This window comes from Vicugna pacos, chromosome 15 (assembly GCF_048564905.1).
Source record: "Vicugna pacos chromosome 15, VicPac4, whole genome shotgun sequence".
NCBI classification, from domain to species: Eukaryota; Metazoa; Chordata; class Mammalia; order Artiodactyla; family Camelidae; genus Vicugna; species Vicugna pacos.
Genome location: NC_133001.1, coordinates 11464822 through 11489763, shown reverse-complemented (window position 1 = coordinate 11489763; position 24942 = coordinate 11464822). Strand labels below are relative to the sequence as shown.

Here is a 24942-nt window from a genome sequence, read left to right as displayed (position 1 = left end):
GGGAGCTGGGAAGATCAATTACAGAAACGAGTAGCATGCAAATGACACCAGCAGGCCACAGGCAAGAACTCTCCGTAAGGACTGCAGAGGCCAACTGAGTTCGGAGCAAATCATCCCGCTCTAAACTGCAGAGAAGTCACTAGCCTTTTGATCAATGGAAAATACATTTATCTCACGATTTTAAGTGTTATTCTGAAACATTTTAGTCAAGTGATAAGGACCGGAGACTCGAAATACAACAAACAAGATGAAAACAGAATACCGTTTTGTCCAAAATTTTATTCATTTTATCTCCCTCATTTTTTTCCCTGCACTTTTTAGTGTCCTTATATGACTCAAAGCTTTGGTTCTCAAACATCATTCCATGAACAGGTGCTAGCTTATACCAACATTTTTACCAGTCCACGGCACATTTTTTAAAATAAGGACACTGTAATCAATTCTTTATAAGGCTAAATATATTCAAGTTAAAGGAGATTCCTATTATGTTTGTCCTACTTTTGATATTAAGAAGTTCTTTCTTTTATGAAGTGATTGTGATTCAAAATGGGATTCTGTTTTTTCAGGTCACTTTTGTTTTTCGTAAATATCCTTACTGGCAAAGTTTAAAATTAACAACTGCCAGATTTGTGTTATGTTTTGCTGGGGGGTTAAATCCCAATTTGAGAGGATTCTGGGATTCTCTGACTTAGATATCAGGAGAGACATTCCAGCTCTGCCAGAGCCAGGGAGGCCATGGTGATAGGAAAAAATGGGGTGCAAGAGGATGGCCATGTCCCAGGTCCCAGGCGAGTCTCTGGGATGCACCCCACCAAGTGAGGGTCCTTGGCTTCACGCGGGAAAGTATTCAAGAGTGAGCCATAGTTGAGTAAAAGTAGATTTATTCAGAGAGATGCACACTCCATCTTACTCAGAAAGGAAAGCGGCAGCCTCAGAGCACGGAGTTGACTAGGAAAAACGAAGTTGGCCCCGAGGTGTGGTGATTGTCAGTTTTTGGTAACTTCCTATGCTAACAAGTGGGAGGATGATTCCAACTGCTTTGGGGAAGGGGCTGGGATTCCCAGGATCTGGGCCATCACCCACCCTTTGACCTTTTACTTCAGCCTTGAAACTATCCTGGCACCTGTGGGAGCATCATTTAGCATGCTATTGTATTTCAATGAGCCTATACTGAAGGTCAAGGTCTACTGGGAATTGAATCTTCTACCATATTGGTGCTAATGGCTGTGTCATTCTTTTAATGGCTGTGCCCTGCCCCCTTCCTTCCTGTTTCAGTGGTCCATATAAGCGGAGGTCCTTCGACCCTCCACTTCTCTGTGCCCCCTTGGTGGAATAAATGGTTCATCTAATCCCAGGTGTGAAAGAAAGACTTTTCTGATAGCACCACCACCCCAATGATATGTGCTTGGCACTGACCAGCCTCGAATAAAAAAGTCTCTTGACCAGACGCTGAGTTGGGGGCAGGTATACTGAGCATCACTGTGCCAAGCACTCTGCTGGGCTCTTTGCATAGATTAACTCATTTACTCCTCCCAGCTACCCTGGGAGGCAAATGCCACAAATGTCCACTTCCCCCTACAAAGGAGGAAACTGAGATTCAGATAGGTTAAGTAACCAGTCTTAAGTCACACACCCAGTGAGATGGAATTTGAACCCACATGTGGCACTATACCAGGGCCCTTGATAACGGGGACAACTTTGCTCTAAGAAATACAAGGGCAAGACCATTTCCAATGGATGCTTGCAACAGAGCGATGAGACAAGAGGACTTTAAAATAGCTGTTTTCAAGAGAAGTTTTAATATTTTATGTTACCACATTACGGCCAATTTCTTACCTAGTCTCTGGAGATGAAAATAAAGTAGTTTTTGGTATTTCTTTTTCTCGGAGTCACAGAATGTCAGAGCTACGAGGAAACAAAGAGACCATCTGGCCCAACTCCTTTATTTGACACCATGACACAGAGTCTCATGAAGATGGAACAACTGTGGCAAGAATCCATACGGACAATTCAGTGATTTCTGCAGAGCTCAAGTGGACAGTCCAGGTGAAATGAGTTAAGGTATTGCATGGCGTCTAACAGGATTTTGAAGGGGTCCAGAACGTGCAACCCAAAATATGCCATTTTGGTGTACTGATTATTTTGAGGCACTGGAGAAATGGCAGGTGGAGAAAAGGCTCAGTGACTTCCCCTTTCTACCAAAAAGCAGGTCGTACCATTTCCCATGGAAAGGTGCTCCCTGTACCAAAAAAAGAAGAATATTATTTTGAGGGTGGGGGGGTGGGTAATTAGGTTTATTTATTTGTGTAAATGGAGGTACTGGAGATTGAATTTGTTCAGAGCCAAGCATGCACTCTACCCTGGCACTATACCCTCCCCCAGAGAAGAATATTCTTATCACCAGAGACTGGGAGTCCGTGCCAAAATGGATCTACCGAAAAACCTACTGAAACAGCCGGTATCTTTCACTAGTTGCCCCCATATATTTTCTTGTCACTATCCCAAATTTACTGCCTCTAGCCCAGACCCCTTTGTCTTGTCACATCCCCACAATTTATCACTCACTAGGAAGCCTGACAGCTTCTTCAGGTCTTAATTTTTCTTCTGAAGAATGCCAAGTACATGTAAACACATTAAACACATTTGTACACTTTCCTCTTGTTTCTTTCTCTTATGTCAGTTTAATTTCTAGGCCAGTCACAGAAACGAAGAGGGTAGAAGGAAGTTTTTCATCCACTAGAGTTCCACCGGTGTTAAAAAGCATTATCACGTGATCATGTCAGCACCTGACATCAACTTGGGCTCAGAAGTATGCACTAGGGCGATGGGCTCAAAGAATTCTATTGACTCAGGAAAACCACCAAAACCAAACCTCTCCAAGCAGCAGAAGAGATGTGAGTGTAAAGTTGTGGGGTTCTGTTTGGTTAATAGATAATCTCTTGATGGTTTGATGGTACAGTCACCAGTTTTATTTCTCAGTATGTAGAACCAAGTAAATAATAAATTTGGCTTAAGAACATGAACTGGTGATGGTGCCTGCATAGGTAGATTTTATGCCTATAATCAAACAGGCTTTTCTTTATCAAAAAGGGACCAGACATCCAGCTCTACCATATTTTATCAGGAACTATATATGACTCAGAACTGGCTGGAATCAAAATTAGTAACCAGATATTGTTACCTAAGGGTTGAGTGATTCCTTCATCTTTCCTCCTCCACGAGAATTCTCATCCTAAAATTCATCATGAAAGGTGGCCAAGAAGATGAGCCACTGGCTATTTTGACTTCACATGGATCTCTATGGTTTTAACTAATTTCTTACAAAATCAATGGTCTCTAACATGACTAATAGGACTTAACAGTTACATAGATCGCTGCCCCATTCTAGTAATTTACATTCCGGTCTAAACAGGTATATTGCCCCTGCAAACCTACAGTATTGCTTTGGATTGAAACAATAAATTCCAGGATGACAAGTCATAGCTAAAAGAAAAGAATAAAACCCCCGAATGCCTAATATCATGCTAACTCCCCAAAATACACGGGTTCTCTTTGTGGGATGGTAGAGTTAGAGCAGTAACTGTATCTTGAATTAAACGGTGAAGTCACAAGATGAGGTTGTCATTTCAAAATCAGAATTTGATCCTCAAAAGTCATGTCACTAACTTTTCAAATGCTCTTTATATCCAACTTTCATAAATTACATTCTCATTTTTATACAGTAAAAAGTGTCCCTGGCCCACATGGTCTTCTGCCCCAATGGGGAGACGTGGATGGTAGAATTGAATAGACCAGAACCTTCCATCGCCATAGGTCAGCAGTAGGGTCAAGGAGAGGTTTGCAAAATCAGATGTGAGTCTTGGCTTACGGTTGAGAGGCAGGTGGGTTGGTGATGGAGTTTATTGCACAAGAATGTTTCCAGGAGAAAAATCTAAAGCTAGTAATGGAATTGACTCAGAAACCAGAAAATCAGACAGACATCAGAGTCAGGAACACATTCTACTAGTTTTTCTAGACATTTACCCAACAAAGGGTTCTATGATCCAAACATATTTGGGCATGGGCTGGGTTAAACATGTTTTTTTGCTTTGTTTTATTTTATTTGACCACATTTTCACTCTTGTAACTACACTGGTGTCTGTCGTGAATCTCCAAGAGGCTTACATAGTGTATAGAGTTTCTGAACTCATTTGACCAGAAATTCTTTGTTCACAAAAGCATCCATTGGGCCATGCGTTCTACAGAACAGGTTTTGGAGATCCCAAAGTGGGATTTTAGTCAAAATGGCTGATTTTCAAAGATAAGAGCATTGAGTGCCAAGAAGTTAAGCCATCTGGCTGGCGTGGCAGGGCCACCTAGACACAGAGCTGGGACTAGAGCCTTTGGGAGAGCCCAGTGTGTGGTTCCTCACAGCACATCACGTGACCCACCTTTTTCTCCTCTCCTTGACTTCTTTAGACCCTGATGAGCTCTGGAAAATAACAGCTGCATTCTTCTTACTAACAGCAGCAGAACAAACAAAGAAGCCCCCGAGGTATGTCTGCCAAACCTCCCCAGCAGGAGACCCACCCTGTCTAACTCTGGCCCTTCCCTCCACCCAAGTTCAGGAAGCAACTATGATTTCAATTACAACAGGGACATTTTCATTCCAGAAAAGCTCCAGAGAAGCCATTTGGTGATTAATAGCTGATTAACGTCTCCTGCCAAACATCTGTGAGCTCCATTAGTTTAACAAAATGCTAAATGGAAATCAGAGAAGCACTGACAACACCAAGGCTGCGAGAACATACTCCCTGAGCAGGACTTTGTTACACAGAGCCCTAAGCTCTGACTGGGACTCAGAGCTGGTCCTCCTGAAAGAAAGCACAGCAGGGAGTGAGAGGAGAATGGGACTCTGAGTCCTGAGGTCGACATTCTAGATGCTTCTCTTCCGGCGCCCTCCAGATGTAGCCAGGAAAAGTTACCTGTTTCAGCACCTTCAGTACTATATTTAAAAAAAAAAAAAAAAAAAAAAAAAGAGGTGGCAGGGAGAGAATTGACTCTTAATCTAAACTCAAACATCCTGACCCACAGGAACTATGAGAGAAGAAGTTTATTATTTTAAGATGCTGCATTTGAAGATTTGTTGCTCAGCATGAGACAACTAATACATATCTTGGTACCTTGGAGTTTGGGTGTAACAAAAACCTAAAATATGGAATGACTCTGTAACCAGGTAGTGGGCAGAAGCTACAAAGCTATAGGATTTGAATTAGACAGTTAGTGAGAGCTTGAATGCACTGTTTGAACAACTCTGGACTTTGAGGAGGCCACTGGTGAGGAAAATGAAGAACCTCTTTTTGGAAACTGGAGGAAAGGGGATCCTTGTTATGCAGCAGTAGAAAATTTAGCAATGCTGTCACTTGCAGTAACATTGAAAGTAGAACATGTAACTAATGAAATGGATGATCTAGCCGAGAAGATTTTCAGCCAGAATGTTGAAGGTGTCATCTGGTTTCTTTTTTGTTGCTTCTAGTAAAATGCAAAAGAAAAGAATAGACTAAAAGAATTGTTCAACTGAAAGGTACCACGATTTGTTGGTTTTGAATATCCCCAGCCTCTCCAGATGGCAAACGATGCTAAAATTAAGAAATGGCTTCTGAGCAAAGATCAAGAAAGCACGGTCTAAAGATAAAGCCAAGAGTATAGCTATAAACTCTTTTGATAAGACGTCAGATCCTACAATATGGATCCTTTGTTAAGAGAACCTAAAAGAGGAAGTCTTTTTGGCCTCAAGTACTGATGGGGGAATCATGGCCTGCATTTTTCAGTAACATTTACACTATAGCCCATATTGATAAAGCACCATATTTTAAAAACATTTTTACCTGCATTTCCCAAATTTGATCATCCAAACATCACTGGGAATTAAGGCAGATATGATTCAACAATGGACCCAACAATAGATAGGCAGTTTGCCCACTATTTCATAACAAAGTGATGAAAGAATCTCTCTCTCAGTCAAGTGTCCTTTGTACATCATCAAGCCATGTCATTAAGTAAATAGACCATTGAAAGTATGTCTAAAATTGTGGAGAGAGAGCACTGAATCCTAACCACTAGATACCAGGGAACTGAGGAGTCTGGGATTAGCAGATGCAAACTACTGTATATAAAATAGATAAACAACAAAGTCCTACTATATGGCACAGGGAACTATATTCAATATCTTGTGGAAAAAAACCTATTATGAAAAAAATATACACATATGTATAACTGAATAACTTCACTATGCTATACAACAGAAACTAACATAACGTAATCAACTATACAGCAATCAATCAATCAATCAATCAAAAACATAACCTTGTGGAGAGCAGAAAATTTCCAAAGGCACTTGTAGACAGATATTTTAACATTTTGTCTTTTAAACTACATTTTTCTGTTTAGCTGAAATCTGTAATATTTATGTAACTTGGATCTCTCGGCTGATTGCTCGTTACCCAGGTTCTGAGTCCACATGTGTTATGACTGTTTTCACTTTGCTTAAACCCTGATGCAGAACAGCATGTCCTTGGTTTCCTCAAAGATGAATCCACCCACATAAGCATTTGTGACCAAGGCACACACTAGGGAAGACGGTACAAGAGGCAGAACACACCCCAGCAAGCCATGTCACAATTCCCATTAAATACATCTTTCTCTCCAAATTCCCCTTGGATTTGCTTCAAAATAAAAAGAGGGAGGAGGAAGGACATTGAAGATACAGATGAAAAAGAAATTGGCCATGTGTGGCGATGGGTACCTGGGGGGTTCCTTATATTATTCTGTCTACTTTTGAATATGTTTCAAAATTTAATGTTAAGAAGTTAAACAAACAAACATAGTCCCCCACCCACCTTAGCTATGAAGACCTTGGGGTTGGTTTCTCTTTTGCCTCTCCTCTCTCCTTTTCTCAGATTCTCTCCCCTCAACATCCTGAAACTTGAACTTCCTCTTCTCTCAGGCCTCCAGCTCTTCCCTCCTCCTCCTCCTCCTCCTCTTCTACACCAGTTTACCAAACTCATCACTGAATTCAGCAAAACAAAGGACTCCCCTAGTAACAGGATCCACCCTCCTCCCAGGGCAGTCGAGTGACAGTCTTTTGTGACTCAAGCATCCTTTGGGGGCTTAATCCCCTGCCAAAGTGGTTTATCAAAGTAATTCTCCCAAACGCATACAGCGCTTTCGTCCAGAATACGGGTGAATAAAAATTTTCTCCATCTTGTTACACTTATTATTCTGAATTCCTTTGCACGTTGTTCAAAAGAACCCAGTCAATGAAGCCTGATTTTGAGCACCAAAGCTTGTATTCAGCAACTTCTGAAAAGAGTGGTTAATTCTATTTGAGTTTCTCTCCATGGCCCCATTCAAAACAGGTTGTGTGTATCTAAGAATAAATGGAGTCACCGCACAAGAGGTTTATTATCAGGGCTAAGCTTCAGGAAGCAACTTCCACTACTTAAGGCTGAAAGGAGGGGAGAAACAGAAGAAGGAATACAGGCTGCAGTGAATGGAGGGGGTTAGTTAAAGAGGAAGAAGGGAATGGAGAAACAGGAGGAAAGGGGGACGGAGTACAAAACATTTGAAGAGCCACTGTAACCTATCACCGCGTATGACTCTTGCTGTGCCGGCTCAAAAGAAGAAAAAAATTATCCATACGAACCAGAAAGTCAGCTTTGATTTTCCCCCACTTCCCAAAGCCTTTGCCCTTCTTTTAGTATCTTTATTTCCCCTGTGCTTGAGTTCCTACTAATTTTGTGGGGTTTTGTAATAGCTTCATTGCCTATTTTGGTTAAAAAGATAAACTTAGTCCCGCGGACCCGGAAGGTCAGTACAGTGACCTATGACCCCGTATCCCGCCTACGTTTGATGTTTAAATCAGCCTGAGCCTATTTTTTGCTGTTGTTGTTCTTGTTAGTTTCTGTAAAACTCCCCAATCTTCTTGCTGCTGCACCTGCTGAGTAAAAAAGCCAGAGAAACAGAGAGAGACGGGTCCCTCTGAAGGGGACCAGGGGCCAGATTATGTCAACAACTCCCCTACCCTGAAAGGAGCTGGCCTGACGGTCCCCGCGATGTCAAATGACAATTGTGACGCCCTGCATTTCAAGAGTCACGCACAAATGGTTCCATCTGAAGCCCTCTGGGTAATAGTAGCCTTTTGAGGTTATGATATCTCTGGATGGAATTCAATAAGAGAAATTCACTTTCATTTGAGCCCTTGGAACAGAGCCAGGCAAGCCGAACAATACAATATGCTTCCCAAGGAAATTGGACATACCCTCTTTTTTTCTTTTTCCTCCCTTTTGCTTTCTGCTTCTGACCTTGTTCACACGTTACCTCTTCCCACGTCCACTCCCTCCTCCTGTCAGGGGAACGGCAGAGCTTTTAAAAATAAAACCTGGCACTTAAATAGGAGCAGTTTGTATGGATGGTAGAAGATGCCCCACTCATTAACATATCGACTTGAGAATTCACTCCTTCCTCGGGTGCCCTCTGCAACTTCTGCCCAGAAACGGCCTGGAGCCGCTGTGAAGGGGAGATGAAGGATTAATACCACCACCAGTTTTCCATTATTGGTTCATATCAAGCGTTTGACTTTTTTTTTTTTCTTTCTGTTTTTCACTTTAAAACTGAGAGGCGGTGAAATGTACAAAGCCTGCCCAAACACTGCGGCCTCACCGTTGGCTATTTTCCTTCCATATCTCTCTGTTTCTGTGTGTGTGTGTGTGTTTCTCTCTCTCCCTCTCTTTTTGCTTGGTTTATTCCTCATTTTGCCAAGATTTTCCTCTGAATAATCATCCTTCCTTGGCCTGGAAAAGGTTGTAATTCTCTTTGTCTTTTGCATTTGATCATCCAAGTGGATTAATGTGGGTGTTAAATGGGTGGAAGAAGTCGTTTTCTTTCTCAAATTCTGTTAATCATCCTTTTGATTTCACACTCTCGTTCTCCCTCCCCACCCACACACATCCCTCCCGCCCCGACAGAGACGGGTGCGCGTGTGTTTCCCCTCACCCGTTGTTTCCTTTTTGGCGAGCATTCCATCTGAAAGCCAGGAATCCGTAGATGTGCCGAAGAGACGGCGGCACCAATGTACGGCTTTCCATCGATCAGCTGTCAGTGTGTTGGGGGGTCAAGATGGCTGTGTGTGCTTTTCTTCTGATCTATCTACAGCTGCGGCTTAAATTTTGTTCCTCTGAAAATCTCTCTGGTTCTAATGTCACCAGGTCACGGGGCTGCCTTTGGATTGTGTTTGTCTTTCTCTCAGATAAATCACAAAGGAGGCAGCAATTACATAATTTTTCAACCAACATGAGCAAAAGCAACCACTCCAAGTCCACGGCTTCTGATCCCTCGTCCTCTTGGGAGGACAAAAATTATGCCTTTTTCTAACATCAGGTGCAGCATCTTTGACTGGACTTTTTCAAGAAGGTTCCATCAGCCCACCACCCATACGCCCCCTCCCCTGCATGGATTCTTACAGAGCCATGCTTGGCTGAACTGAGCATTATGATTTTAGAGACTTACAAGCTATCATGGGTGGGTGAGGGGGTAATTTCTCTACAGACTTAAGGAAAAGCTACTTTAAAGAGCTTGGTTCACCTTTTGGTAGGAAGTTTCCTGGAGAGAAGACTGCCGGGAAAGCAAGCAGCCAAGCAAAGAAATTCAAAGACATCTGACCAACCTATATTCAAGTAGTTCGTAGAACTAAGGATTTGGTTGGTGTCTAAAAGTTACAGTCACTGAAATCAAGTGTGTTTGAGGACCTCCCTGTGATTAATCCCCTTATAATCATATAGTTCCATAATGGTCCAAGACTCATCAAGTCTTTATCCTCATCCGCCCAAGGTTCCTACCCTACTACTAATAATAAACTCTTAGAAAGAGATATTAGTCAGCATAGGGTCATTCAAGCTTTCCTACACCAACCCTGTCCATGAAGCTCCAAAAACTATGACATTCCAGGCACCAATGGGGGAGTCACTGTGTATCTGTATAGAAGATTGATGGATACTATTCCCTGTGTGTGACCATATGGTCACCCAGCCATCAAGATGACTGGTCTCAGCAATTCCATGCCTATTCCATATATATCCAAAAAAGGCAAAAATGCTAATTTGAAAAGATACATGCACCCCAATATTCAGAGCAGCATTATTTACAACTGCCAGGATATGGAAACAACCTAAGTGTCCATTAACAGATGACTGGATAAAGAAGATATAATATATATGTATATATGCACAGTGGAATACTATACAGCTATAAAAAGAATGAAATTTTGCCATTTGTAACAGCATGGATGAACTCGGAGGGCATTATACTAAGTGAAATAATTCAGACAGAGAAAGACAAATACTTTATGATATCGCTTATACACAGAATCTAAAAATATACAGCAAAACTAATGAATATAACAAAAAAGAAGTAGACCCACAGATATAGAGAACAAAGTTAGCAGTGGGGAGGGGCAGGGAGGGGGAAGACAGGAGTCGGGAGTGGGAGGTATTAACTATTGGGTGTAAGACAGGCTCAGGATATATTGTCCAATAAGCAGAATATAGCCAATATTTTGTAATAACTGTACATGGAAAGTAACCTTTAAAAATTGTATAAAAAATAAAAAAGATGACTGGTCATCATGATGGATCTCTTATCCACCTAGTCAAAGATGAAAAATAGATTTTCCCTCAAGTTCAAACTTTGATTGATTCATAACATCTACCTCCAAAGCTGTACTGAAAAAAAGATCCTGAGGTCACATCCAAACCTAGCAGACAAGTACATGGAGTGTATGGGAGTGGTAACCCAGATGCCACCTCGTAGCTCTTCCTGACAAGGGAATTCCAAAGGCTAGAACAGTAGAAGACTTCACATCCATGTTTCAAATTCTGCCAAGCGGAATAGCCTTACATTTTTCCAGAATCATGTTTCAAATATCTAAAATGTTGTGTTTCTCTCGGATAGCTACCATTGATTGACTATCTACCGTGTGTCAGGCACATACCACGATCAATACTGATTTTATTCAATCTTTAATATAACACTGCAGAAAAAGATGTTCTCCTCATTTTGCAGCAGACAAAATATCAGTTCAGAAAGGTTAAATAACTTGCCCAAAGTCTCGTAGGCAATACGTGGCAGAACCAAGACCTGAATGGAGGTCTGCAGGGAAGTCGAAAGCCAAGGATCCTGCCATAAATCCTGCTGCCTCCTTGGGATTAGAAGACAGGAAGGAAGAGTCAGGGAGCGGGAATCCTTGGCTGTTTGCTGCCAAGCCTTACAGCAAAGTCTTCAAGCTGCCCATCATTCTTTTTGGCTCTTGACAGCTCCAGCTAATTGTCTGCCATTAGGCAGTTGAGATCTTTAATTACAGTTATATTGAGCTGAGCTGAAATTTCAGCTAATTATAATTAAAACTGAGGGCTAAACATGAGTTTCAAAGGTCATCCAGCAGTTTCCTTTGTGTATATGTATGTCTATTTTTTCATGCTATCTAAATTATACGTATAGATGGTTTAAAAGATCAAATACTCTATGAAATGACTTACACAGAAAATCTGTGACCCCTCCTCCTGTGCCCCACCCAGTCTGGCTTCCCAGAAGCAAGCACTTTTAATCATTTCTATTTTTATTTCTCCTGGTGGTTACTTCCAATCTCTCTATAACAGATGGATAGCTCTCTCTCTTGATTTATTATCTTTAGACGTCATCTACTGGCTTCTACCATGATGGATGAAAATTTCCCTCACCTGCATCACCCCTACCTTTCTTCCCTGCCCCCTCCTCCTCATTTCTAGTGAGTTGCGCCCCTGTAGCAATTCCTCCTCTCACATCAGCGGTAACTTCAAGGACATATTAAAGCCTCCCTTCCGGTTCCATCAACTATTCACAACGATTTTCTTCTTTCTCTCTTCCACTCCCCAACCTCTGTCAGCTGTACCTGTAATGTTCACATCACCAGGATACGTAACGTTTATATTCTGTTTGGAACCATAGGGAAGTCCTCCATGATTGATACGGGTAAATAAGTGCTAAGCCTGAAAAAGGGAGAATGACGATTCCAGCGTCTGTTCCAATGGCTCCTTCTTTTCGCATTCCATCAGTTGGTCAGAATCATGCCACAGGTGAGTTGGCTTCATGTTTGGACCACGCCTTTCTTGGAAATTTATGTTTTCCTTAAGTCTTTGATTCATTTCCCTACTTCTTATTTTCTGCAACATTATAGTAGCCTCACGATTTTTAAAGTTCCCGATATACTCCTCTGCCATTGCCAAGACCCTCTTTCACAGCATCCCTTGTCTTTCTCCTCCAATCAGGGCTAGTTTCTCCCTAGGCTTGAGACCCAGCTGCCAAGACAGAATTTCTATTTGCTGCTCTTCTGGGTTGGAGCGATTGTCTCCCAGAGCTTCCTCTTTCTTAGTTTATTCCCTTGATTTTTTTTTTCCTGAAACGCATTCTCTAATAGTTTCCTAAGACAGAGTGCACAGTCAAAATCTTTCTGAGTCCCTAAAAAAAATGATCTTTATTCTGACCTCAAACTTTATGGATAGATTGGCTAGGTATAGAATCTTAGAACCAAAACCACATTCACTCCAAGCTTTGAAAGGATTACTCAGTGTTTTCTAGCATTCCATGTTGCTATGAAGAAGTTTAACGCCAGGCTAATTGCTATGGTCTGAAGGTTTGTGTCCCCATTCCATACTCATATGATGAAATTCCAGTGCCCAGTGTGATGCTGTTAGAAGGTGAAGACTTTTGAAGTTGCTTAGGTCATGAGGGTTGGAGATCTCGTGAATAGAATTTGTGCCTTTAGCCCCCTTTCACCATTTGAGGAGGGGCCACCTATGAGCCAGGAAGAGGGTCTCACTGAAATGTGACCATACTGGCACCTGGATCTTGAACATTAAGCCTCCAGAACTGCAAAAAAGACATGTTTGGTTTTTTTTTTTTTAAGCCACCCAATCTCTGGTATTTTATTATCGCAGCACAAACCAGCAAGAACCAAGACACTGACTCTTGTTCCTTTTTAAACTGCCTGCTTTTCCTCTCTGGAAACTTTTAAGACCTTCTTTTCATTTCCAGTGAAATAAAACATGATGATTATTTGTCTTGGTGTGGATCTTTTTTCATTCATTCCATTCAGTATTTAGTAGGTCCTTGTAATCAGAAGACTTGTATCTTCCACCAGTTCCGTGTAATTTTCTTTTCTTGTTTATTTAATAACTTCCTCTCCTCTGCTTTCCTCTGTAAATTCAGGAACTTCTATAAAGCCAATCTGTTATTCAAAAAATACTGCTCCTGGATTGATCCTCCCACCTTTTCTTTTTCTTTCTAATTCTTCCTTCTAAATTCTTTCTTTCTTTCCTCCCTTCCTTACGTTCTCCCTCTCTTTCTTTTCTTTTTTTTTTTTTTTACTCTAAGTTCTTAGAGATCTCCTTCACAGCACCTTCCAATGTTTATATCAGTTAATTTTGTGGTCAAGCATCATTTTATATTTCACAAGATCTTCCTCTATTTTATCTCTTTCTTCCTCTAGTTTATCTCTTTCTTCCTCTCTTGTTTTGGGGATGCAATATTTTCTCAAATCCCGCTAAGGAAACTAATTTTTTTAAGTGCCCCTCTGTCCCTTGAATGATTTCCATTTCCTCCAGGCTCATTTTTGTTGGTGTTATTGTTTCTCTTAGCCATTCTCTTTCATGTTACTGGCCTTGCTCAATACTCTGATAATCATCGGACAGCTTTCCATATTTAAGAAGGAAACAACAGGACAGCCAACCAGGAGCTCCGTGAATAATGGTTTGGCTTGTCAACTGGCAGGTTTTGCTTCACCTGAACAGACGGGAAAGCGGCCATTACGTCTGGAGACTCCTCAGTTCCAAAATGAAGAGAGATTTAGTCTGGGGATGGTAATCCTCACAGTAGTCTTCTCCCAAAGTCTGTGCTTAGTTTCTTTAGAGAATATTCAGCTTGAGAACAAGCGCTATTCTCGGTGGCACAGGGAAGGTGGAGGGAGTGGTGTCAGCAGTTCTGTGGAGCTCCGGCTGGTCTTCTGTTTTCAGTCCCACTCCCTACCGCCACCTCTGACAAGCATGCTGCCTCCAAGGACAGAACCTCCCTGCAGTTCTTTCGTGCTCTCCTTTTGCTGAAGCCCAAGTACACATGCCTGTGCTGAAGCTTTCTTCTTTCTGTTTTATGAGCCAATTATTTCTCCAATTGTTTTCTGCCTTTTCGAGATTTGTTACAATATATGAACCATCACTGCCCACTTTTACACTTAGTCCTTTTAGTTTTTATAAGTTTATAGGTTTTTTTAATTCTTTACTATGATTTTAATGCCATCTGAAAGAGAGAGCGAGAATACTTCTGCAATTTCTAACTAAAGTCCATGAAATGGTTTTCAAGCAATGCTCCACAAGTCCACGCTTAAAGGCAGAAAGCAAGGGTAGGGCATCAAAATAAGAGATGAGCAGGTGAGATTTTTCCACTTCAGCTGGAGCTCTCTGCTTTTATGTATTGTCCTTCTGTAGATTTCATTTGATTAGATCTTCCTATAAGAACGAATCCAAGAAGAATTCAAGACAAAATATCGTCAAGGGCTGAAATAAGTAGTCCAGAAAATGAGCTTTCGGGTGTGGGCTGGAACAGTCGGAGAAGGATGCTTGGGAGAGGCAGGACTCACAGAGAGATCTGGGTCTGAAAATCTACGCTGCGGCCAGAGTCTCCAAGACCTTTTAAGCCTGTTAGCAAGACTGGGCTTTATCATAAACATGAAGGAGCAATAAGTGGTTTGAAACAAGGCATTGAAAGCGTTTGACGTGTGTTGTTGAAAAGTCACCCTGACTTTGGAAGCATAGACGCGACCATGAGCAAGTGGGCAAGGACACTTCACGCATCCTCTCCCTTGAGCCTTCCCACATCCTCTGCAGGTAGGATAGGCAGGTGTCATAGCTATTCCTAATTTACAAGTGAGGTCGCAAACTCAGAGAGGTTTTGTGACTTGTTTAAATTTGCATCAGTCATAAATGTTGGAGCCAAGCCAGAAATCTGTCTTTTTAAACTCCTTCTGGATGGGTGTAAAGGAACCATGAACCATTTGTGTTTGGCCAAAACCAACCAGCCAGTGTCGCTGCCCAATCTGGAGGACCACACCGCCTGCCATCCTGCCCCCGCTCCTGACACACCCGGAGCTCCCACAACTGAGTCCCTGCCACAGTAGAGCCTTGCTTCCCAGTCAAGCTGGGAAATCTTGAGTTCAGAAAGCTAGAAAGCAGGAGGAAGACAATCGTATGAATTTATCATCCACCAGGTACCCTTCCTTCTTCTCCAAAATCCCTTTATGAACACTGTACTGGGTTGAACAGTGCCCCACCAAAGTATGTCCACATGGAACCTCAGAATGCAGCCTTATATGGAAATAGAGTCTTTGCAGAAATAACTAGGTAAGTTAAAATGAGGTCATACTAGACTGGGGTGGGTCCTAAATCCAATGACTAGAATTCTGTCAAGAAGACCATGTGGAAAAGAAACTGAAAATAAATTTATGTATATATGTGTATATATATATATATATATATATATATGTGTGTGTGTGTGTGTGCATATATATATATATAATGTAACTGAATTGCTTTGCTGTACACCTGAAACTAATATTGTAGATTGACTATATGTCAATAAAAAATAAGAATTTATAAAGTGTATGGAAAGATGTGTGTAGGTTAAAATAAATTAAGCAAAAAAAAAATTTTAAAGGCCATGTGAACTTGCAGACAGACCACGAAGAAAACCATATGATGAGGAGGTGGAGATGAGCGTGATGCATCCACAAGCCAAGGAAAGTGAAGGATTGTCAGGAGCCACCAGAAGCTAGAACTCGACACAGAAGAACTCCCATCCAGGCTTGAGAAGGAACGTGGCCCTGCTGACACCTTAATTTCAGACTTTAAGCCTCCAGAACTGTGAGACAGAAAACATTTTCTGTTGTTTTAAGCCACCCAATTTGTGCTAATTTGTTACAGCTAGCCTAGGAAACAAACACAAATGCTAGACTCAAACCCAATTTTTAAAAAAAAGAAAGAAAGAAAAGAAAAGAAGTATTAATTACATTTAAAATAATCGCCAAAGAAAAAGATTTCAAAACACGGAAAGGGTTTAACAGAAAAATTAAAAACTGACTCTTGGTTTTGGTGCAATTACGGATGTTTTCCTGCATGCCGAGTCTGTCAAATAAGGATGCTGTCAGCTGAACACATGGGCTTTGAGAGAGGAGGGAATCTGCAGAGCTGAAGTCCAGGAAAACTGACCCTGCACTCCCTCTCCCCCCGCCACCCCCTCACCGGGGCATTCTTGAACGGCTGGTTTCTCAGCCTCCAGAGCATCCTCCACACCATGGACACTACCTCCTCATTTCTTCTTTCCTACTGAAGTATAGTCAGTTACAACGTGTCAGTTTCTGGTGTACGGCATAATGTCCCAGTCATGCATATATATGCATATATTCGTTTTCATCTTCTTTTTCATTGAAGGTTAGGACACGATATTGAATATAGTCCCCTGTGCTATACAGAAGAAATTTGCTTTTTATCTATTTTTATATATATTGGTTAACCTTTGCAAATCTCACTTCTTAACCATCTCTGTGCTAGGCACTTAACTAGCTTGACCTCACTCCCTCCTCACCACAGCCCTGTCTGGCAAATACTAAGCTCCCAACTGCTGTTTGTTGACCGAGAGTCTAGCCCTGACCGGCACGTACCAGCCTGCATCGGGAAGCCTCGTGCTGTCAGGAAAAGCTTTTTGGCAGATAGTCTCTAAGCTCCCTTCCAACATTTGAGTGCTGTTCACTCTTTGCCTCTATCTCTCCACTAAAGCAGCACACGGCCGGCTTCAAGAAAGGGCTTTCCTGGTCAATGAAATCCTCCCTGCTTCCTGAGCTCCAGCTAAGCCCAGAAGTAAACACACTTCAGGGCAAAGTAAAATTCTCCTTTGTGCAGGCTTTTTGCCCAGGTCAGGCTGAGTGAACGAAATTCCAAAGGTGACTCATGTTTGGTCTTGGCACAGAGACAGCAGGCAGAGAAGCACGTACTCACACACCCTTCTCTCTCCCGCACGCATACGCCCAGCCACGTGCCTGTCCCCAGGGCCTGACTGGCTCAGACCTGGCCCGGCTGCTATCCTAATGGGTGAAGGATTGTGGAAGGAAAGCAAGAGTAAACCTTGAGAAAGCTGGTAGGTTTTCAAGATTCAGCCCTCAGGACCATATTGCCTCTAATATCCCAAAATGAACTCCTCAAGGGATCTGTCACAGATGACCAAAAATAAAGCAAAATTAGAAACCCCTTGTCATCCAAAGTGAGGAAGAGGAAACACCGAGCAGAGAACCAGGTGATGGAGGATGAAATTCACCCACTGCCAATTGCTAGCCGTTTGACCTTGGACAATTCACAGCCTCTACTGACAGTGGATTCATTTATCCACACAATCCCCCACAATCCCTCATCCGATGGGAAAATGCCTCCCCTGTCTTTCCCCAGGTCCCTGGACTCCCCACTGCCCTCCTATTGCTACACACACACACACACACACACTCTGACATTTGCACTCTTCTGCTTGTGCACAGGCTGTCCCCTCACTCTGGAAAGTTCTTCCCAGCCCAACCTCTGAATGTTCCAATCCAACCCTCGCTTCAAGGCTAAATCCAAAGGATTCTACACAGCTTTCCTGGAGCCTTGCAGTTTGAAATAGTCTTACTCTTAAGCTCCTAGAGTCCTCGACCTGTGATGAAATTTGACTCTATCTCACACTCGAGTCGTCTGGGGTGCATCTGTGACTGCCCTCCTCCATTCGTCTGTGGGCTTCGGGAAGGCATGGTCTGTACCTGGCTCATCTTTTCTTCTTTCTAATTGACGTATATTTGATTTACAATGTTGTGTTCGTTTCGGGGGTAGAGCATAGTGATTCAGTTTTATATATATATATCCTTTTTCATATTCTTTTCCATTATAGATTATCACAAGATACTGAATATAGTTCTCTGTGCTGTACAGTAGGACCTTGTTGTTTATCTACTTTATGTATAGTAGTGTGTATCTGCAAATCCCAATCTCTCCATTTATCCCTCCCTACCGTTTCCATTTCGTAACCATAAGTTTATTTTCTATGTTTGAGTCTATTTCTGTTTTGTAAGTAACTTCATTTCTGTCATTTTTTTTAGATTCCACATATAAGTGGTATCATATGATACTTGTTTCTCTCTGTCTGATTTACTTCATTTAGTATGATAATCTCTAGTTCTATCCATGTTGCTGCAAATGGCATTATTTCATTCTTTTTTATGGCTGAGTAGTATTCCAATGTGTATATATATATATATATATATATATATATATATATACACACTACATTTTATCCAATCATCTGTTGATGGACATTTTAGGTTGTTTCTATATCTTAGCTATTGTAAACAGTGCTGCTATGAACATTGGGATGCATGGATCTTTTTGAATTAGAGTTTCCTCTGGATATATGCCCAGGAGTGGGATTGCTGGATCATACAGTAAGTCTATTTTTAATTTTTTAAGGAACCTGCATAATGTCCTCCATAATGGCTGCACCAATTTACATTCCCCCCAGCAGTGTAGGAGGGTTCCCTTTTCTCCACACCCTCTCCAGCATTTATTGTTTGTGGCCTTTTATTGAAGGCCATTCTGACCAGTGTGAGATCATTGTAGTTTTGATTTGCATTTCGCTGATAATTAGCATTATTTAGCATCTCTTCATGTGCCTCTTGGCCATCTGGATGTCTTCATTGGATGCACTTGGTCCATTTTTGGACCCCCTGTTACTCCCATTGCACACTCAGAAAGCCTCCCGAAGTTGCCAAGAACACAGAACTCTTGAATTCTAGTTCTTGTCATTGTGGTTCTCATTTTGTTTTCATCTGGGATCAGAGTCCCAGGAAACTAAAAAAATTAGTTCATGCAAATAATTCCATGTCATGTGACAAAATTTTACTTGCATATTGCAGACTTGGGGATGCAGGAATGACTATATGCTTTGCAAAAGAAAATTGCAAGGAAACTCCACCTTCACTCATTTGAATGAGCTTAGCTCTGGGGAGCAGATATGGTGTGGGTGACTGCTGTCACCAAAGGACCCTAAAACACTTCAGCCTGAGCAGGTGCACCAGGGCTGGACCTGGGGTCTGGATTCTGCGGATCCTCCTCAGAAAGACATCTGTGGGTTGCTCTGGAAGCTGACCGTGGTAGGGAGAAGGAAATGTTTGCTCAGCAGCAGTTCAAAACCAAAAAATGCTCCCCCTCCACATGCACCCTGTATCCACACACCCTGACCTCAGCTTGGAGGATTAGAACATTTCTTGAAGAATAATGGATCTGTTTGCCTTCAGAGTCATGACCTTTTTCTTCTAATTAAAACAAACATTATATTTCAGTACAGCACGCAGACGTGAAGAAAGTGAGACGGTTTTGAAAAATGAAGCACTTTTGTAAATTACCTAATTCTCTTTGTTTGGTTCCCCAGGTGTCACCAGCCACTCCTGCTTGACGCCTGACACGGCAAACACCATCTATTTGTCCTCTAATGACAGACTGAAATTATTTTTAAGGCCATCTCTATGATTAAAAGCCGAAGTAAAGAGCTATAAATTACCAGGCAGAGCCATCTATTTACAAATATCATAAATAATCATAAACATTATGGCGAACCGTAAATAAATACCACAGTGTTCACCCTTTCCCAGCAATCAGATAGAGCCAGATAAGAGGTCAAACGGTCTCATTCTCTGACCCTCACCTGCCTGGTGAATGTGGCTTTCCTCTTCCGCTGCAGGAGCCTGGCCCCTCTCTCCGGGCCTCCTGAGAAAAATCGACTCGGTGTGCAGTCCCGCGCTAACACTGGCACATTAAATGGTGGTAATCAAATCCCATTCATCACCCCCGTGGGGCCTCATTGATTTGCATCTTGGGATTTCTGGTATTTAAGAGCGCAGCTCTGACATCAGACAATGTAATCAGACGGCCTCCCGGCTTCACCATTCACCCACCAAGCCACTTACAGAAAGTTACTATAATTTTCTCAGTCTCACTTTCCCTGTGTGTGAAAGAAACAAGAATGGTGCCTCTCCCATAGGACTCAGTGAACAAGTAAACTAGATCATGCATATACATCACTGAGAACGGTGCTTGGCGGATAAGGACCAATCCAAAAATTGTTCACTGCTATTATTCCTCAAGTGTACGTCTTGCTCAGAATGAAACTTGACCTCCTTTGCTTTGTTTTACGTAGCTTAGGAAACAAGTGAGAACAGAGAAGGACGGACACACACACACGATGGAGACTGTGAGCTAACGATGTAGTTCCTCGTAACATGTGGCTGGGAGCACCCATCTGACTGTCATGTCCCAGAATATAGGCTGCATTTCCCCCAAAGCAGACCCCGAGACAAAGGCTTGCACGCCAGTTGTTTATCTGGGAGTGTGATCCTAGGAGGCAGAAGTGGGAAACAAGAGGAAAGAAAGAAAGAAGAGGAAAGAGTCAACATAAGGCTGCATGACTGAGTTGGCCACTGTCATACGAGACTGGGTGCTGGATCCTGCGGGGTCACACTGCGATGCTCGTGTTGTCCACCAGGGAAGAAGAGCGAAAGTGCCATCAGCATCTCTTCCACCAGGATGTGATTCTAATTCACTGCCCGTGAGAGTGTGAACTGTCGCACTGCTACGTTGTTATTTGTGCCAGGGGTCATCTGGTCTCTTCCTTCTACTGGTGATGGATTCTTTACTGGGAACTGGACCCAGCAAGTGATCCAGCTCTAAAATCTCACTCCAGCATCGCTTTCTTGACCGCTTGTGGCACCAATGGTTGCAAGTTGGGTTCCCTCAGAACTGGACCCTGAGATGCACAATAGCATGCAGGTGAATTGTTAGGAAGTGATCTTGGAATTAACACCTGCGGAAGGAAAGGGAGGAAAACAGGATTGGGTAGAGGGGCATTTGTGCTGCATCGCAGTCTCAAAGGAGGGTTCAGCTGACCCTACACTGAGCTCTGGGACTAGCATGACTCTTCAAAGTCATCCCAGGTTGGGGAAGGAGGTCTTTACATCCTAGGTGTTGTAAAAGAGTTTAAATCTGCCCAAAGAGAAGTCCTGCCTTTGTCCTCAGCTCCTGGGAGATCATAACCAAGCCTTTGGAATGTCCTGCCGGATGAAGAGTATTTTTGTTTACCTAAGACCCTCGGTCCATAGTGTAGTCTAACAATGTGATTTATGGGAGGTTTTCGAGGTCACAAGGTATCAGCTTGACCTCTAGAGGAGTCCATCTGGGCAGCCAACCACGTCTGTGTGATGGAGCCCCAAATAAAAACTCTGGACACTAAGGCTCAGGTGTGCCCACCTGGCTGCCAGCACTCCAGGTGTCTGCTACACACCGTTGCTGGGGAGTTCAGCGCTGTCCGCAGTTCCGCTGGGAGAGGATGACTGGAGGCGCCGTATGTGGAAATTTCCTGGGCGCTGTCCTCCGAGTTTCTACCTTGGATGATTTTCACCTGTATCCTTTCACTGTAATAAACTGTAACCCTTATCGTAACAGTTTTCAGTGAGTTCTCTGAGTCCCTCTAGTGAATTATTGAACTTGAGCGTGGTCTTAGAGATGCCCGACTCCTGCAGTGAGTGTCAGGAGAGAGGGTGGTTCTGTGGGCGTTTAGATGTCCCTACAAGATCAGTGACCGGATGTCACATGTGTCGCCCCTGGGAGAATGGTCACTTTGGATGTGGGTTTTTTCTGCCAAGACAAACCCAGCAGGGAATGGGCAGCTGTGGGGTTTTGCTAGTCACAGTTTCACAAGCTGGGGAATGAAACTTTTTATTCCTGAAGAAGACTGGCTAGTACATGACAGCAGCCAGCACGATGGGACAGGTGTTAGTCATCAGACATAAAGGACTGGACTAAACACTCCCTTGAAAGGAAAGAAGAAGGTTCACATGGCCACTAAATGGGGAGAAAGTTGTACTGCTGTTTTATTTTTTGGAATACTAGAAAATGGCATGCTTTCTTCATGGAAAGAACCTACGTCATTGTGTGTCCATCCATGATTTTTCTGTGACTGTTCTTGAAGGCTACCTAGCGGGCTTAGTCATTCACTGCTGATTTCTAATGGCCAAAAGCATTATTGCAATCAGCACCCAAGGCTCCCTGCTGGGACCCCTCTCAGCAACTATCCACAGATTGACTTCAACAGTTCTCCTAAAATGGGAAGCCTAAACATAAAAATCAGAAGCCAAAACCATAGCCCTGCTATGTGGCACTTTGTATAGGAGGTAGATGGTCCCCTTTGTGATTTACATCGTGCTGAACAGGGCCAAAGAAATCATCTGAAGCCACGGATGGGTTATCAAGATGGCGTTAGCCTCATCAGAATAACAGTAAACACCAATGACAATTTCGAGACAGCGTTGTAAGGCTTTCTGCTACAGGTCTGTGGCCGCTGACCAAACTGTACAACAGCTATTAAAGCTCTGATGGAGATTTCCAGAAGTCACCAAGTTTTCCTTGACCTTCCTTATCTTCGGCCCCACTCGGAAGTCGAAAGGACTTTCTCCTGTCTAGAAAGCCTGGTTTTTTATTAAACATCTCTGGACGAAAGCGTTACCGCAGCTCCCTTGGTGATCACGTCCCCCCTTCTTTAACCCTGAAACTCGAGTGAAAAGAAAATTTAAGACATTCCCTTCTGCCAATTAAAGTAGATATGACTTATTGTGCTCTGCTCAGTTTTAAGCATTCAGTAGATATGAAATTTCTCTTCCTCTTCCTCTTATCCCTTCAGACCCTGCGCAAGCCATCACATACTAATTCCACTAACCCTAGCAAAGTAAATAGCAGTTACATCCACTGATGGCTCTCCTAAATCAAATGATTTATCACGGCCACACAAAAGAGCTGGGTTTCAACTCAGGAACCACAGAGGGATGGACCCATGCCAAAATCCAACTTCTCTTCCAGAAAGGGCTCTGGTAAAGAAAGGTCTTCCCCCAGAACAAATCCATCTGTAAGTCCTAAGTAGAGTGAGCATTAAGTCCACAATTGAAAGATACCCTTCTTTTTCAAAGCTCAGTGCAAGATCGAGATTTTTTTTTTTCCTAATTAAACAGTTAGCTGACTTCTCTTCCATCTTTATCATGACAGATGGATGCTTAAATGTAAGATTGGGGATTTAATGCTCGTTTTAAGCTGCACTATTTTATAACATTAAAGGGTATTCCAGTCATCACTGTAATTACATCCAAAATAGATTGCGATAATGCAACCTGAACTTGAATTCTGGAAGAGAAAAGTGGAAGAAACAAGAATTCTTAAGCACTTTTCAACACCTGAAAACAGGCTACGAGATCGTCTATCTCTCAAGCCTGAAAACACAAATGCACACCGTAAGCAGGCAGGAAGGAGGGCCGGGGGTGCAGCCGGCAGCGCTGAGGGCTCTAACACTTGAGAGCAAAGGCCCGCGTGAAGGAGGCAGCTGCTACTCAGAATCACAACACTGTTTTCTTACCAGGAGGAAAGCCCAGTGTTTCCAGATCTTCTGATCTTCCCAGAGCAGCCAGAAATTCAGCTTTCACGTAAAACTGAATCATTATTAAAACTTAAAATGCTGGGAGCCAAACGAAACCCTTCTGAATGCCAGACTTAGCTCATTAACCACCAGGGTGTAACCTCTTAGTTAGAAATCGGTGAGATCCTGGTTAGTAGGTAGAAGATATTTTAGTCAAGTCCCAAGATCCCTTCCAACACTGCAAAATACTGCTGCACAACAAAGCACCCCAAATTTAGTAGCATAGAACGACGGAAGTTTTACTATGTCCAGGGCTCTGTGGTCAGAAATTTGGACCAGACGTGATGAGGATGAGCTGCCTGTGGTTCCCAGGGTCCGAGCTGCGGCTGGGAAGAGTCAAACATCTGAGGGGGACTGAACAATGAGGACTGGACTCATCTGGAGCTCCTTCAATTACATATCTAGCACTTGGCCTGGGATATCTCAAAGTCTGGGCTTCGCCGGGACTGTCCGCTACAGCTGCAGTGTTCACAAACACGGCTGCTCCCTGTGTTCGGGGCTCCCACAAGGCGCGGTGGCATCTGGGTAGTAATCTTTTTACCTGGTGGCTAGGGGTTCCAAAAGCAAATGTTTCAGCAAATAAAGCAGAAGCTCATGGCTTTCTGGGACCCAACTCCAAAAGTCACACAGCATCACGTACATCGTACGCTATTGGTTGAAGCATCCAAGCTCACTCAGATTTAAAGGGAGGGAACATAGACCCATCATCTCAGTGTCAAGAGTCAAAGATTTTGCAGCCTTTTTTTTTTTAAATGCCACCACAGGTGGAAACATCTTATGTTTGATGCCCAAAAGATCTGGATTCAAATCCTGATTCTACTTTTTATAGGGTGGCAGTGAGCAAATTATTTAACATTATTCATCCCCAGTTTCCTCATTAGATTAGAAATGTGTGTGAAGCCTATAATATATTGGGAGTGTTTGGTGAATGGTAACTATTCTTTACATTTTTTTTATTGATGTGTAGTTGGTTTATAATATTGTGTTTCAAGTGTACAGCAAAGTGATTCAGTTATACATATATACTCTTTTTTAGATTCTTTTCCATTATGGATTATTATAAGATATTGAATATAGTTCCCTGTGCTGTACAGTAAGTTCTATTGTTTATTTTGTGGATAGTAGTGAGTATCTGTTAATCCCAAGCTCCTAATTTATCCCTCCCCTGCCATTTCCCCTTTGGTAACCATAAGTTTATTTTCTATGTCTGTGAATCTGTTTCTGTTTTGTAGATAAGTTCATTTGCATAATTTTTTAGATTCCACGTATAAGTGATCTCATATGATATTTGTCTTT

At 42.5% G+C, this 24942-nt stretch overlaps 1 long non-coding RNA gene across 1 annotated transcript in view; it reads right to left on the bottom strand.

The window, feature by feature from the left end:
- Positions 1–1929: 1929 nt before the first annotated feature.
- Positions 1930–24942, bottom strand: part of LOC140685662 (uncharacterized) — a 28718-nt gene continuing 5705 nt past the window's right edge. Inside the window, exon 2 of the long non-coding RNA XR_012058925.1 lies at positions 1930–2239. This is a non-coding gene — a long non-coding RNA (uncharacterized lncRNA). The remainder of the gene's footprint in view (positions 2240–24942) is intronic.